Source organism: Natator depressus, chromosome 6, assembly GCF_965152275.1.
Source record: "Natator depressus isolate rNatDep1 chromosome 6, rNatDep2.hap1, whole genome shotgun sequence".
Classification (NCBI taxonomy): domain Eukaryota; kingdom Metazoa; phylum Chordata; order Testudines; family Cheloniidae; genus Natator; species Natator depressus.
Window position 1 is genome coordinate 60,799,582 of NC_134239.1, and position 14,201 is coordinate 60,813,782.

The following is a 14,201-nucleotide window of genomic DNA, read 5'->3' on the forward strand; positions in this document are numbered from 1 at the left end:
TTGATTTTAGCACTACCCCCCCTCACTGGGAAGGAGTACAGAAGTCAAGAAGCCCTTTAAGTCAATGGAACGGGGTTGGTTGTGTGGACACATTCATTTTAAAATCGACCTAACGCAGCTAAATTTTACCTAACCCCGTAGTGTAGACTAGGCTCCAGGCTCTCTCTCCACTTCCCCAAATCCTTGTCCCAATCTACTCCCTCTGCCTCCAGAGCTGCCTCTTTGTATTCAAATCAGGCAGTTTCCACCTCCATGCTGCCTCACTTCATCTCTTAGTTCTGCAGCTGTGCCCTCAGCAGCCCAGAGCTGTAATTACAGGGAAAGTCCTGCTCATCCTTGGGCTGGAGCATGCCCAGTGTGGATGGAACCATTGGGAATTTAGCTGTGAAGCGCCAATAAGTCTCTACTGATCATGTGCAAACTGCTACTTTTCCTACCCAAAAGCTTATAACTTGGCCAAAGGTAGGCAGATTTTCACAGGACCAGCAAAAGACACATCTGACACACAAGCTAGCCCCTACCAAATTTCCAGTCCCTGTTCCAAAACATAGTGGCATTAGAGCTTCTCAAAGAAAACATAATTTTTGAACATGGACAAAACATATTTTTTCCCTCCTCTTGTTTTCAGAAATGGCTGGACCATTGTGGCTGAAATTTTCTAGAATAATTCAGGCCGATCAAGATACCAAGGATGGTAAATTTCAGTCCAAATGGTTAAAGTTTGGCAGAGTTACAAACAACTGAAAACAGAGTCTTATGCTGGGAAGTGTTAGGCAACTTTAATAATGGACAGTGCTACCAGTCCCACCTATAATAATTTTGTATTGACTAACTGACTACTTTTAATCTTATAAAACCATTACTGATTATAAAGGATGGTCTGTGTATTTTTAAGATGTCTGTATATTTTGTTAGAATTATTTTATTTATATGGCTATATTATATGTAGCTGGATTTTCTTTAAATTATTTTTTTAAACTTTATATTGAAGCTCCATACGTTTACATTTTCAAGTATACCAATTCAACCTTATGGAACAGACCATTTCTGCTCAGTTGAAGTTCACAGGAAAGGTGGTTTGGTAGTGGAGTTTTCTCTGCTTCATTCACTCAGAAAAGAGACTACCGAACAGCTGTATCTTGCATTTAAATACAGACAGCTCATATGTATGGAGTATCCATGAGATAATTTATTCCACAACCTGTCCACCTAATTTTAATAATAATTTTGTACCACCCTCCTTGTTGATCCACAAATCTCTTCTTTCTATAAAACCATTGCATAGTAAGGCACAAAGCTCCATGACACAACAAAAATTGGTCAAAACTCAAATGAAAAACACGGCAAGAATGGAAGTGCCAAGAGAGAACAGGTCTACACAGATTTATAAAGACACTTTACTAAAATGTTTTGGATACAGATAACATTTCTTGTGCAATATTTGTTATTGTTTCTCCTGCTTTGAACTGGAAACTGCAAGTGCTTTGATAAACGGGACAGAAAAGTTTGTTTAGTTTCACTGCAGCTCTTTTAAGTGCTTCTGTATCCTCTGCTGAAGTGATATTTTATATCTTGTATGAGCAGTACTCCTCAGTGAATCACAACAGATTATCTATTTTTTCCCAGAGGTGGAAGCTCAAGTAATTTCTTTGCTTATACTGATGCAGATGTACCAAAAGGCATTTCTAAAGAGCAGTTTAAAACAACTTCAGAAATGCACCAGAAAATCATAAAATGCATGTTTTGCTGATCCATTGCACTCTTTGCTGTACATACATGTGGATATTATTTTAAATGTTTTAAAAAAATTTCTGTGATGTTACTAATTTATGTTTAAATTAATTTGGTTGATTGGGATTTATCGATTTCTAACAGGTTTGAGATCAGGTCTTAAATCAGTGGAAATTTTATTGCAAATTCTAATGTTTTAAAAAGGATGTATAGAAATGATCTTTGAAAGGCTCTTTAAAGTTTCTAAAGGATTCTTTAGAATTTTAAAAACTTATTTTACAGATGCTGAATAATTGACATTTTAACAATCACTTTAAAAACATGCAAAACAAAAAAGCTTCGTATAACACTGAGGGTTTCTTTTATTTCCCCAATTATTGTGACATTGACAGTACTCCTATATGAAAGTTAAGTGGCTATGAATGAAAATGTTTTACTTAATAGCCCCCCAAGAGATTAGTATCTATCTTTAATATTTTTTTCCTGTGTGGTAAGAGGTCTGGATTTCTGGAATGGGAAGACAAATAAGTGAGGGCAGATCTTTGGATTTCTTTCCCAGTCTTTGTTTCCACAGTTGTATATAGTCTTTATTTAAAATGGATAAAGACATCAAAAACAGCATGGATTCTGCACTTTCAGAACTCTCGGACAGACACAACTTTTTTGTGTGCTTCTTAAATCATACCAAATCCAGATGTGAGGTCCTGTTTTCACCCTGCCTTACTCCAGCCTTGTATGGGAGAATAGGATTTGGAGAAAGGGGGCCAAATTCTGCATTCTTACTTTTCTGCAGCCAGCCTAGGAAAAGTCATAGTTGCTCCTTCATAATTCTGGCCCTTTTCTCAGGGCTGCTTTAAATTATGCCAGTTTATAGTGGTCCTCTAGGGGCTGCTACCCCAGAACAGGTAGAGTGCAATGAGCTCTGGCCCACCCCCAACATACTCCGTATCACAGAAGCCAGGTGGGTACTGCGTTAGTGCTGTTATGACAGCAACAGAACTCCTCAATAGCAGTATTTTGCAAGGTACATTTACAGTCCTGCCAACTTCAAATGTTGAAGAAACATCTGTCAGGTCCCCCAGAATCAGGAGATTTAAAAAAAGAATGCCAAATGTATTATTTTTATTTGCCTTCTGACTTGTGAACTGTGCAGGTTTGTGGTTTTCAAGCTTGTCTTCACAACCATGAGGGCTTGAATGAAAGCTGACATTCTGCTGTAGTCACTTGACTCCAGGGGCTTGAGCTTTAAGAAAAACACCAAATATTGTGAACCTTGCAATAAAATTTTGAGAATTGGCTACACTGCATTTAAGACCCTTTTTTGATTCTGTACTAGTACAAAGGGGCCACAAAATAAAGGTGAATCAGAGCCAGCAAATTCTGGGGAGAAGAGAAAATTGTTCGCTGGCATAAGTTTCAATGGGAAATACTTTTATTTTGTGAGGGGCTACTAGGGCTTCTGGGGTGTCTCTGTGTGGTTTTGAACTTTGTCCCAAATCCTATCAATCACTAGCCTACCTTGTCTCTCTAATGTCTTGGGACAGACATGGCTACAACAACACTGCTTACAGAGATTCTACGCAGGGGTGATTGGGTTTCACATCATGGAATTTCTGTTTATTCAAGGCACAGATAATTTTCAGATAGTGAAAAAGGAAGAGTGTGTAGTAAATGAAGTTGTTACAGGACACCAACTCATTTGCTTCAAGAGCTGGAAAGTGTGAAGGAGAAGGCTGTGGGAAGAGAGAGAATGGTTTTGTAGTTATGGTACTGAACTGAATTCTGTTCCTGGCTTCACTACACGCTTCCTATATGACATAGAGCAAGTCATTTAAAACAAAAAGAAAAGGAGTACTTGTGGCACCTTAGAGACTAACCAATTTATTTGAGCATAAGCTTTCGTGAGCTACAGCTCACTTCGTCGGATGCATCCGACGAAGTGAGCTGTAGCTCACGAAAGCTTATGCTCAAATAAATTGGTTAGTCTCTAAGGTGCCACAAGTACTCCCTTTCTTTTTGCGAATACAGACTAACACGGCTGTTACTCTGAAACCTGTCATTTAAAACAGAATTTTCAGAGGAGTCCACTAATTGTGTGCGCTGCCTCCTCATTTTCAGGAGGTCCAGCTTGAGAAACCTGGGACCTATTTTTGCCAGAAGTGCTGAGCACCTGTAGCTTCAAGTGACTTCCAAGGGAGGACTATTTGTGCTGAATGCATTACCATGATAGTGGGATGTATCCACATGGAACTCAATCACTTGAGCTTGCACTAACTGAAGCATATCCTTAAAAGTTCCTGGGGTGACACCTACTGATTATTTCCCAGTTGAGGAGTTCTTGGGGTGATAAGGGAGCCTCTACACTTAGTAACAGGTTTCAGAGTGGTAGCCGTGTTAGTCTGTACCAGCAAAAAAACCCGAGGAGTACCTTAGAGACAAGTAGTCCTCGTTTTTCTACACTTAGTAATTGCTTTTCATAGTAAAAGGTACTTATTTGTGGTTCTTTTATGCTGGTTTAGGAAACTTGCCTCTGGATTCACACAGCTGCTGCCTTTAGCATTTGTAAAAGGGCAGTTATAGCTTCACAAGGGTGAAAGTGTGGATCCCCCATTTTCTCTCTCTTTCCTCTGTCACTCGCCTGGTTTTCACCCTCTCTGGTACTAAACCAACCAGGTCAGAACAGAAACCACTAGCACAGCTTGCCAAGCAGCTGGCAGAGCTATTTCACATGGACAGTCCTGAAGTGCAGGTAAAAATATACCAAAGGCACAAATGGATCACCACATAAAAACAGGAGTATTGAATTGCTAGAGCACAAACTGTGGCACTTTGGCCGAAGTACTTACATCATATTTTATCTGCCATCCCATGTCCAGCAACATCTACAACGCATGCAAAGCCAGTTCCAGTGCTGTATGGTTTTCTTTAAGGCAGTATGCTTGAAGGCATGAAAACCAGCAGTAGTATCATTATGGCATTAAGCAAATATTTACAATTCATTTCATTTCACACAGTATGTACAATTGTATGGCCCACAGGCATCCTAATGCAATGTTCGGTTTATTTCAGCCCTGACTTTTCTTCAGTCTGTCGCCACTTTGTTTGAGAAACAGTCATATTAAAGATATTTGAATGCTTTGACATGTACCTTGGTGGCTGGAAAGATATATCTATCCTTATAATAGATAACAATGTTTCACCGCTTCAGGTTCAGCCAGAGGGACCATATAGGAAAATAAAGTTGCAGCATCTCTCTACAGCTTTCAGATAACTCTCTGGAACAATTTTTGTCTTTCCCTTTTGGGAATCTTACTCAAGGTGAGATCATCTGAGGCTAGAGCTGCCTGAAGCTAAGGGCTATTATTACATTTGCCCTTTGAAATGTTTGGAACCCACAATTCCCTGGATCACCTGAATGTTACCTTGTATTCCCCTATCTATTTGCTTATATCTACTTTTTTACTTTCTTCATATATTTTGATCATACATTCTTTTGTGCCAGGGATTGTTTTGTTATGTATGTGTATGGTGTCTAGAACTACGGGGGCCTCAATCCTTGACTAAGGCATGCAGGTTTTACTGCAATACAAATCTTTAATAACCATAATGGTAAGGGAGTAGTAGCAGCAGCATAATAGTGGAGAGCCACTGGCACTCTGCTTACCATATCAGTGTCTGAGCCAGTCTGCAATAACACCATTTTGGAGTGCAAAACTAGGGAAAAATGGATACTTTATCATTCAACATTCCTAGGCCTCAGTAGAAGGTTGTTATAGATACTGATTTTATCTTTTTTCTCCCTTTGATATTGGCTCAGCAGCTGTACCGAAAAGGCCACTGGTCTTTGCCCGCATTACCAAACAATTGCCTCAACATTTCAAGTCAGAAGTAAAAGACCAAGGATTACGTTCTGCAAGACTGATGGGTGCATCAGAGAGCATTCACTAATACAAGGAGAAAAGGCTATGGCTGACGTTGGAGACGCATGACATATGAACATAATAGTTGCCTTATTGGGTCAGACCATGGTCCATCTTACCCAGTATCCTGTCTCTGACAGTGGCGCGTACCAGATCTTGAGGGGGAATATAAAGAGCAGGGCAATTATGGAATGATCCACCCCAGTCTTCCGCTCCTGGCTTCTGACAGCCGGAGGTTTAGGGTTGCTCCCAGCATGGGGTTGCATCCCTGACCACCTTGGCTAATAGCAATTGATGGACCTGTCTACCAGGAACTTATCCAATTCTTTTTTGAACCCACTTATACTTTTGGCAATCACAACATCCCATGGCAATGAGTTCCACATATTAACTGTGCCTTCTGTGAAAAAGTACCTCCTCTTGTTTGTATTCAACCTGTTGCCTATTAATTTCATTGGACCTGTTTTTTGTATTGTGTGAAAGCATAAATAACACTTTTCTTGCACCATTCATTATTTTATAGACTTTTATAATATCCCCCCTTAGTCATTTCTTTTTTTAACCTGAACAGCCCTTTAATCTTTTCACTCTCTCCTCCTATGGAAGTCATTCCGTAACCTTGATCACCTTTGTTGCCCTTCTCTGAACCTTTCCCAGTTCCACTATATCATTTTTGAGATGGGGTGACTAGAACTGGACATAGTATTCAAGGTAATGGGTGCATCATGGATTTATATAGCGGCATTATGATATTTTCTATCATTTTCCTAGTAGTTTCTACTGTACTGTTAGCCTTTTTGACAGGCACTGTGCATTGAGCAGAAGTTTTCAGAGTACTACCCATGATGACTCCACGATCTCTGTTTTGAGTGATAACTAATCTATCTAATAAGTAGCTAATTTAGACCTTGTCATTGTATATGTATAATTGGGATTATTTTTTCTCATGTGCATTACTTTGCATTTATCAATGCTGAATTTCATCTGCCATTTTGTTGCCCAGTCATCCAGTTTTGTGAGATCCCTCTGTAACTCGTCATAGTCTGCTTTGGACTTAACTATTTTGAGTAATTTTGTATTGTCTGCAACTTTCACTTCACTATTTACTGTCTTTTCCACATCATTAATGAATATGTTGAACAGTACAAGTTCTAGTACAGATTCTTGGGGAACCCCACTGTTCACCTCTCTCCATTGTGAAAACTGCACAGTTATTCCTACCCTTTGTCTCCTATCTTTCAACCAGTTACTGATCCATGAGAGGACCTTCCCTCTTACCCCATAGTTACTTAGTTTCCTTAGAAGCCTTTGGTGCTGGACCTTGTCAAATGCTTTCTGACACTCCAAGTAGAATGTATCCAATGGATCACTCTTATCCCCATGCTTGTTGACTCCTTCAAATAATTCTAATAGACTGGGGGAGACGAGATTTCCCTTTACAAAAGCTGTGTTGACTCTTACCCAACAATTGTGTTTATCTACGTGTCTGATAATTCTGTTCTTTACTATAGTTTTTACCAATTTGCCCAATACTGAAGTCAGTCTCAAGGGCCTGTAATTGCTAGGATCTCCTATGGAGCCCTTTTTAAAATTTGGCATTACATTACCTACCTTCCAGTTGTCTGGTACAGTGGCTGATTTCAGTGATAAATTACATACTAAGTTAGTTAGGACAAAGCATCTATGGAGAGATACATGAAACAGGAGATTGACCCTGCACTAGGTGCTTAGAGTCTTACTATTCTGGAACAACATGGAGCTATACAATAGGCTTACAAGTACTCCTTTTCTTTTTGCGAATACAGACTAACATGGCTGCTACTCTGAAACCTTACAGAGATATATATCCCTTGCTAATCCCTGCTCTTGCCCAGTATCCTGCATTACAAAATACAGAAACTGAGTCATACTGGAATTCCCTCTTCATATACACATCCTCCCTGTTTCTGCCATTTAATCTCCACCAGGAAAAAGTGAATATATGCATTATGTATTGCAGAATACATTGAAAAAGTGATGTGTATATCTTTCAATAAGTTTTGATGTGGGAATATTTATCAAATTTTGGATTTATTTTATTAAAGTGCATTCTACTGCCATGCTGCATTTGCTCAGGGTGTAACTGAATGTTCATCTACCTCTATCTGTATTTCCAGATTTCCATTTTGTGGCCAGGGAAGTAGAGTATGCAGAGTCTACCAGTCTAGCAGCTTAAACAAGCATTTCTCTGATGTCTGTGCACCACTCCTAATGCTTTCCAGCACTTATCATGAAGGCCCAGAAAATCATTTACCACCACTTGAGAGTTGCCTTGCATTTTTTAAAACTCCATTATGGACATCTCTTAACAGGCAACTTCTCTTACCAGGATATGAATGTTCTAACTGGTCTTGCTGTTGTAAACGGCAGCACCCACTGACCCATGAGAACATCCATTGGAGAACTATGTAAGTTTACAGCATATGGGGGTGTGTGACCCTTCTTCTCACACTGCCTATTGTTGGGGCTACAGGTTTTTGTGGTGATGGAAAAGTCACAGATACCATGATTTCTCTATCTGTGACTTTTTGTCTCTGTCCATGATTTTAAAATAAAGCATTTGGGTGAAGGGCAGAGCCTGGGACCGGTGCTGAAGAGGGAAGCTGAAGACCAGGCCCACCCCACAACAGAAGCTCCTGTCCTGTGGGGCTGGGCCTGGCTCCCTGCTCCAGGAGTTGTGACCTAGTGTATGGGGTCATAGAACCTCTCAGGTTTGGCCTCGTTGTCCCTCCATCATGACAGGGTGGTGGCCAGGCCAAATTTGAGTGAGTGGTGTTGTGATATGGCAAAGAGCTGCTGCTGCCCAGGGTGACATGTTCGCTCTCAACCTCTGGGCCCAGGCTTGTAGGACATAGAAGCCACCGCTTCCCAGGGTGAGCATGGGGCGGTCTTGCTCTCAACCTCTGGGCTCAGCCCCAGGGGACTCAGGAGCTCCTGCTGCCCAAGGTCAGTGCAATGTGGGCTCACTCTTCAGCCCCTCTCCCAGGGCCTCCCACCGCTGCGGGTAGGACCTGGCCCCCCACATAACCCCATGACTTTACACAGTTTCCCTCTAAATCTGTGACTTTGACTAAATTTACTCTGACTGCTTCATGATTTTTGTTTAAAAATGCCATAAGTCTGTAGCCCAATCTGCTGTAGTAAGACTGTACTGCTCCAAGAAGCAGTAATGGGAACTCTAGAATATATTTCTTGAGGGCACTGCACCTCCATTAATGCACATAGCATGAGGGTGGATGTAGGAAAAAACAAGGTCTTTAAACTGGTGCAACATGACATTATCAAGCAGTGGTGTAACAATGGGTGTAAAATAATGAGTTGCTATACTGCTGATTGACTTCTCTAGTGCAGATAAGGCCTTTATTCAATTTTATTGGGGATGAGGGAGAAGGAAGGAGAGTGTAGAATTGATAACTTCCCCAATGAATCCAACCGTTAAGACCTCTGCGCAAGTTGACAGCTGAATACATGCTAGAAATTCGACTTCTTCAACAAAGATTTGTGTACTGTGGGAAGACTATTTGAACCAACTGTGTTACCATAGTAGCGTAATGTGTCCACGCAATTATTTAATTCATCACGCGAACACCAACTGTAGTTTACCTTTACTTGTAATCTGAGTAATATGCAACTATCACAAAAAATTGACAATAAGAACCTGCCTAAGTTTGTTAGACCAATGGTCAATCTAGCCCGTTATCAAATTGTAGCTGGAACCAGAGCTTCAGGGGTACTGTATAGAACAGGGTAGTTGGAGTGGTCCACCCATCTTCCCCCTCCTGCTTCTGGCAGTCAGAGGTTTAGGGTTGTCCCAAACAGGGGGTTGCATCCCTGACTATTTTGGCTAATAGCCAGATTAATTTATCTAGTTCTTTTTGAATACAGTTATATATTTGACCAGGACATCATCCCATGGCAATGAGTTCCACGAGTTAATTATGCATTGTGCAAAGAAGTATTTCCTTGTGTTTGTATTCAGCCTGCTGTCTCTTAATGTCATCAGGAAACCCCTGTTTTTTGTATTGTGCGAAAGGATAAATTACACTTCTCTATTAGCTTTTTCTACACCATTCATGATTTTATAGACCTATATCATATCCCCCTCAACTGATTATGAAATTTGTGAATGAACAGCATGTCCCATCAACTGAAGGGAAAATTAGTTGTTTTTGTTCCAGATAGAACCCCAGAAAGTATTTTTTGTCATTCTGACCCCTCTAACACTCAATTTCTATTGTAGAAACTAATCCAGGATCCTAACTTTCTAATAAAGAGGTAATTGCAAGTGACTGTTGGACCACAAACTGTTGCTGAACATGCAACTACGGTTATTTTGGGGAAGGGAGAGAACACATCCACCTCCTGCCGGCAAACTAAACCTATCTGAAAAAAAAAATGCAGGTTTCACCGGAGATACATTCCAAACAATAGGTGATGGACTGCCCGTCCCCGCACTGCTCCCGCTGCCTGGGCTGGCACTCGGGTTGCCAGCCTTCCAGGGGCTGTCCTGAAATCTCAAGGGCTGAGATCAATCTGTAATTAAAGATTATATCATGTGATGGAAGCTTCAGGAACAGGGCCAACCAGAACTGACAACCCTAGTGGCACCAGGCACACACCTTCACCCCCTCCCTCTCGCTCTACCGGGCTCCCCTCAAAACTGCAGCACCTGGGAGCTCTGCGGGCTGTGCGAAACGACTCAGCCTCGTCCGCGACAGCCACCTACCAGCGGCAGGGGGCCCCGCCCGGCAGGCTGAGGCCGCGCTCAGACCCGCGCTCGGCGGGCTCTGCTCCGGCAGCTGCCCCGCTCCGCCTTGTGCGCGGGGCGAGAGCCCTGGCCGGCGGCTCCCGCGGGCGCGGCGCTGGGGAGAAGGGGAGATGCCCCGAGTGCCGGTGCTCCGCCAAGCCGCGCCCAAGGCACAGCCGCGCGGGGGTCCAGCCTGTCGCCGTCGGGCAGCCTCGGCCGCGCTGTAGGAACAGCATCGCTCCACCAAGCAGGGCTCGTGGAATCTGGGCCAGTCGCAAGAGCGTCATGGGTGGCGCATGCGCACTGCCGGCGGCTAGTGCTGTCTGCCCAGCTTAACCGAATCCCTCCCCTACACTAGAAGCGCCGTTCGCCAATTGAGCGCTCACAGGCTGCCGGGCTCTGGTGCGCGCACCCGCTCAGCACTCTTACTCCCCGGAGCGCGCTCCCGCTCCCTGACGCGCGCTCGCTCGCTCCGCGCTGTGTCTCTCGCGCCCGCTCGCTCAGTCAGTCAGAGGCTCCGTTAAGCGACGGCAGGTTCCTGTTTCCGTATTTTCACCCCCCCTCCAGACCCGTATCCGCGCGCCGACGCCTCCTGCAAGCCGGCACCCGCCGCAGGAGGGGAGCCGGCGGGCGGTGCTGCTGCTACTCGGGTAAGAGGTTGCGGGGGTCCGGGTGTGGAGGCGCTGGGAAGCGGGGGGGAGCCGATTCGGGGCTGCTCCAGCTGCCGCTCCCCATCCCTCCCCGGGCCTGGGCTGCGGAAGCTCGAACGCGGCTCAGCGGCTGCCGCCGGTGGGGGCAGGGGAGAGCGTCCCCCGCCGGGTGCCAGGCTCCCCGCGTGGTGCCACGGGCCGTGGCCTGAGCCGCTGGGGAGCAGGGGGCGACTGAGCCCCTGTGCGCGGCGGGGCCGCTGGCCAGAGCCCGGGGAGCCGCGTGCGAGTCCCGAGCTCCCGCAGCGGGTCGCAGGGGGAGCGCGGAGCGGGCTGCGCGGGCGGAGGCGGCGCTCCGGGGGCCGGGCTGCCGCGGGGTTCGGGGAGGGGAGCGCTGCTGTCGTCCTGCGAGTTGCTGCCGCCGCCGCGAGGGAAGAGGCGGTGGCGGCGGCGGCGGCAAACTTCACTCACCCGGCAGATGCCCCGGCCCCGCAGTCAGTCTTTGCAGGGTGAAATGACGAGCAGAAAATGCTGGTGGTGGGAGTGGATCTCCGGTGAGCCCCCTTAACGTGAAGGGCCCCGGGGAGCCCAGAGGAGTGACTGCCCCACGAATCCGCTCCGAAGTCGGTTACTGCCGGGCGCTTGCCCACACGAGGATCTTTAACCATCTTCCGCCTCGTATTAATTTACAGGACTTTGAATTGTAGTGTAGATAAGGCACTGGTGCTTGTTCCTAGGCATGTTTAATTCTAGGGATGCTGTGGCCAGTTGATTGTTTATGGCAGCACCCTCTGTGTGCTAGTTGCTTTCTAAACACTCAGAAAGGATGGGCCTTGTTTAAAAAAGCATAATGTAAGTAAGGACAGACCAGTAAACAGAGGTTAGGGGAAAGGGGACAAGGGTAGTCATATTACCTACAATTTATTACATCAGTCATCTTACTTGTTGCCTTGTGCTCTCAGCAACTGTTTGTTTGTTTATATCACCTTGTTGTCTCATTATTTGGATAACATGTAGCACTTGAGTGCAGAGGTCCAGATATATGCTATATGTTGTAGGATTGGGCCTTAGACTGTAAACTCTTTGAGACAGAGACTGTTTTTGGGTTTTTCTGCACTATGGAGATTATACTGACATAGCTATGTCAGTATAGCCTTAGAGTGTTGACACAATTTACGCTGACAGAGGGATTTTTCTGTCGTTGTAGGAACACCACCACCCTAAACAACGTGAGCTATGTCAAGCACTCTTCTGTTAATATAGTACGTCTACACTGGGAATTATATTGGCATAACTATATCAGGGATGTGGTTTTTTTTACACCCCCAACTGACTATGCCCATATAACTCTCATGTGTAGACCAAGCCATACAGCCAGAGTCGAGTGGGGCCATGGTTTGCCCATGCTACCCTGTTGGTGCTACTCCAATACAGATATTATATAATAATACATTATGTCTGGGAACATACTTGTGTTCTGCTTATATTAGAATTTACAATCATGTTTAGTTGGTGTGTTACAGTAGCATTTTTAATCATTTTCTATCAATTTCTAGTCATTGTCTAACGGTCATGGGGATACTTCGAAATGGCCATTTAGAAGTGAGGTAGTTCTTGGGTTTCACAATATTATCGGGTCAATTTTTTGAAAATCATCCTTAAGTAACGAAAAACTCAAAGTTGTAAACTGTATGGGCAACTATAAAGGCAGTTGATATTTGCTGGTTCCCTGTGTGGTCACTAAAAACAGATTTTACAGTAATCTTTTTACATGTATTAAAGTTCACAATCAACAGTATTTATATTGGTGACTACAATTTGAATGACAGACTTTTATTTTTAATAATCTGTATTTGCTTGCATGCTGCAGCTGTACAAGCTTGTACACTGCCAAAATTGTATGAGCACTTGCCTAAAATAATTTCAAGATGAAATCATTCTGCATTGTGCAGCGAAGCAGTGTTTTGCTAAGTTTCCCCCCCCCATACACACAACAAACCAGCCAGTTTTTCCATGTATAAAGTGTAATTAGTTATTCATATTTCTGAGCAAGCTGTTCAATAAAGAGGATAAAGTAAGAAGCAGACACTGGAATGCTGAATTGCACAAGTTCAGTATCTCAGACGTAGACAACTGGAGATGTGTATCTGACAGCTGAAGAATGTAGGCGGTCTTAAAGTTGTAACTGCTTTTTCTCTTGTTGCTTGATTTTGTTTAGAATCTTGTCTGAGTAAATTAGCTAAGCAACTGAAAGGAAACTCTGTGACTACAAGAACAGGTGTAAAACATCTTTATACTTTCTCAAGAACAAATGGATTAATAAAATCAGCAAGGATACTAAGATCCATAGGGTTTTACTAGTTTCTGTAATCTAATTTTAATTGTTTATGATCACTGTATTAAGGTGCAAACAAAGAGATTAGTTTGAGTGTATAATGGAATTGTGTTGAAGATGATAAATGTATTAGACAGTTCCTGAAATACCCATCTGATTAAGAAAAGTTTTAATCTGTTCAGACCTATTGTAGCTGTATACATGAGTGCCCTGCTTACCCGTTGTATTTTAGATTGAATGAATTTCAAAGTCTTGTTTGTGGATTTTGGCTATTCATTTTGTGATCAGTCTTTTCAGCATAATTTCAGGGATTCAGTGATATCTTCTGAAAGAAATAGTTGAATTTGAGTATTTAAATCTTTTGTATAGTCAGAGTTTAAAATAAAAAGTAATTACAATATTGTTAGACTGGTCTGGAGGGGGAGCTAGTGTCAAAGCAAAATATAACTTCATTTATGCTAGAATCGTTCAAAAGCCTGCAGATCTATTTCCAGTTTGACCATGGGATATACCAATATCATAAAGAAAAGAAATGTAGATTTATGGTAGACCATTCAAAAAACTGCAGATCTCTTTCCAGTTTGATCACAGGATGGACCAATAATACAATAAAGAAATATAGATAATGCATATTATATCTGAATGTTTATAATGTATCTGTACTAATGTATACTCACTTCATCGGATGGTGCTATGCATCCGATGAAGTGAGCTGTAGCTCACGAAAGCTCATGCTCAAATAAACTGGTTAGTCTCTAAGGTGCCACAAGTACTCCTTTTCT

At 43.2% G+C, this 14,201-nt stretch overlaps 1 protein-coding gene across 3 annotated transcripts in view; it reads left to right on the forward strand.

Annotated features, from left to right (window-relative positions):
• Nucleotides 1–10,749: 10,749 nt before the first annotated feature.
• FUT8 (fucosyltransferase 8) overlaps nucleotides 10,750–14,201 on the forward strand; it is a 285,280-nt gene continuing 281,828 nt past the window's right edge. For 2 of the 3 annotated variants that reach the window (XM_074957028.1, XM_074957027.1), the window contains exon 1: nucleotides 10,750–11,087. The gene's annotated coding sequence lies outside the window, so the exon portion shown is untranslated. The remainder of the gene's footprint in view (nucleotides 11,088–14,201) is intronic. The other variant, XM_074957030.1, reaches the window with a different exon arrangement.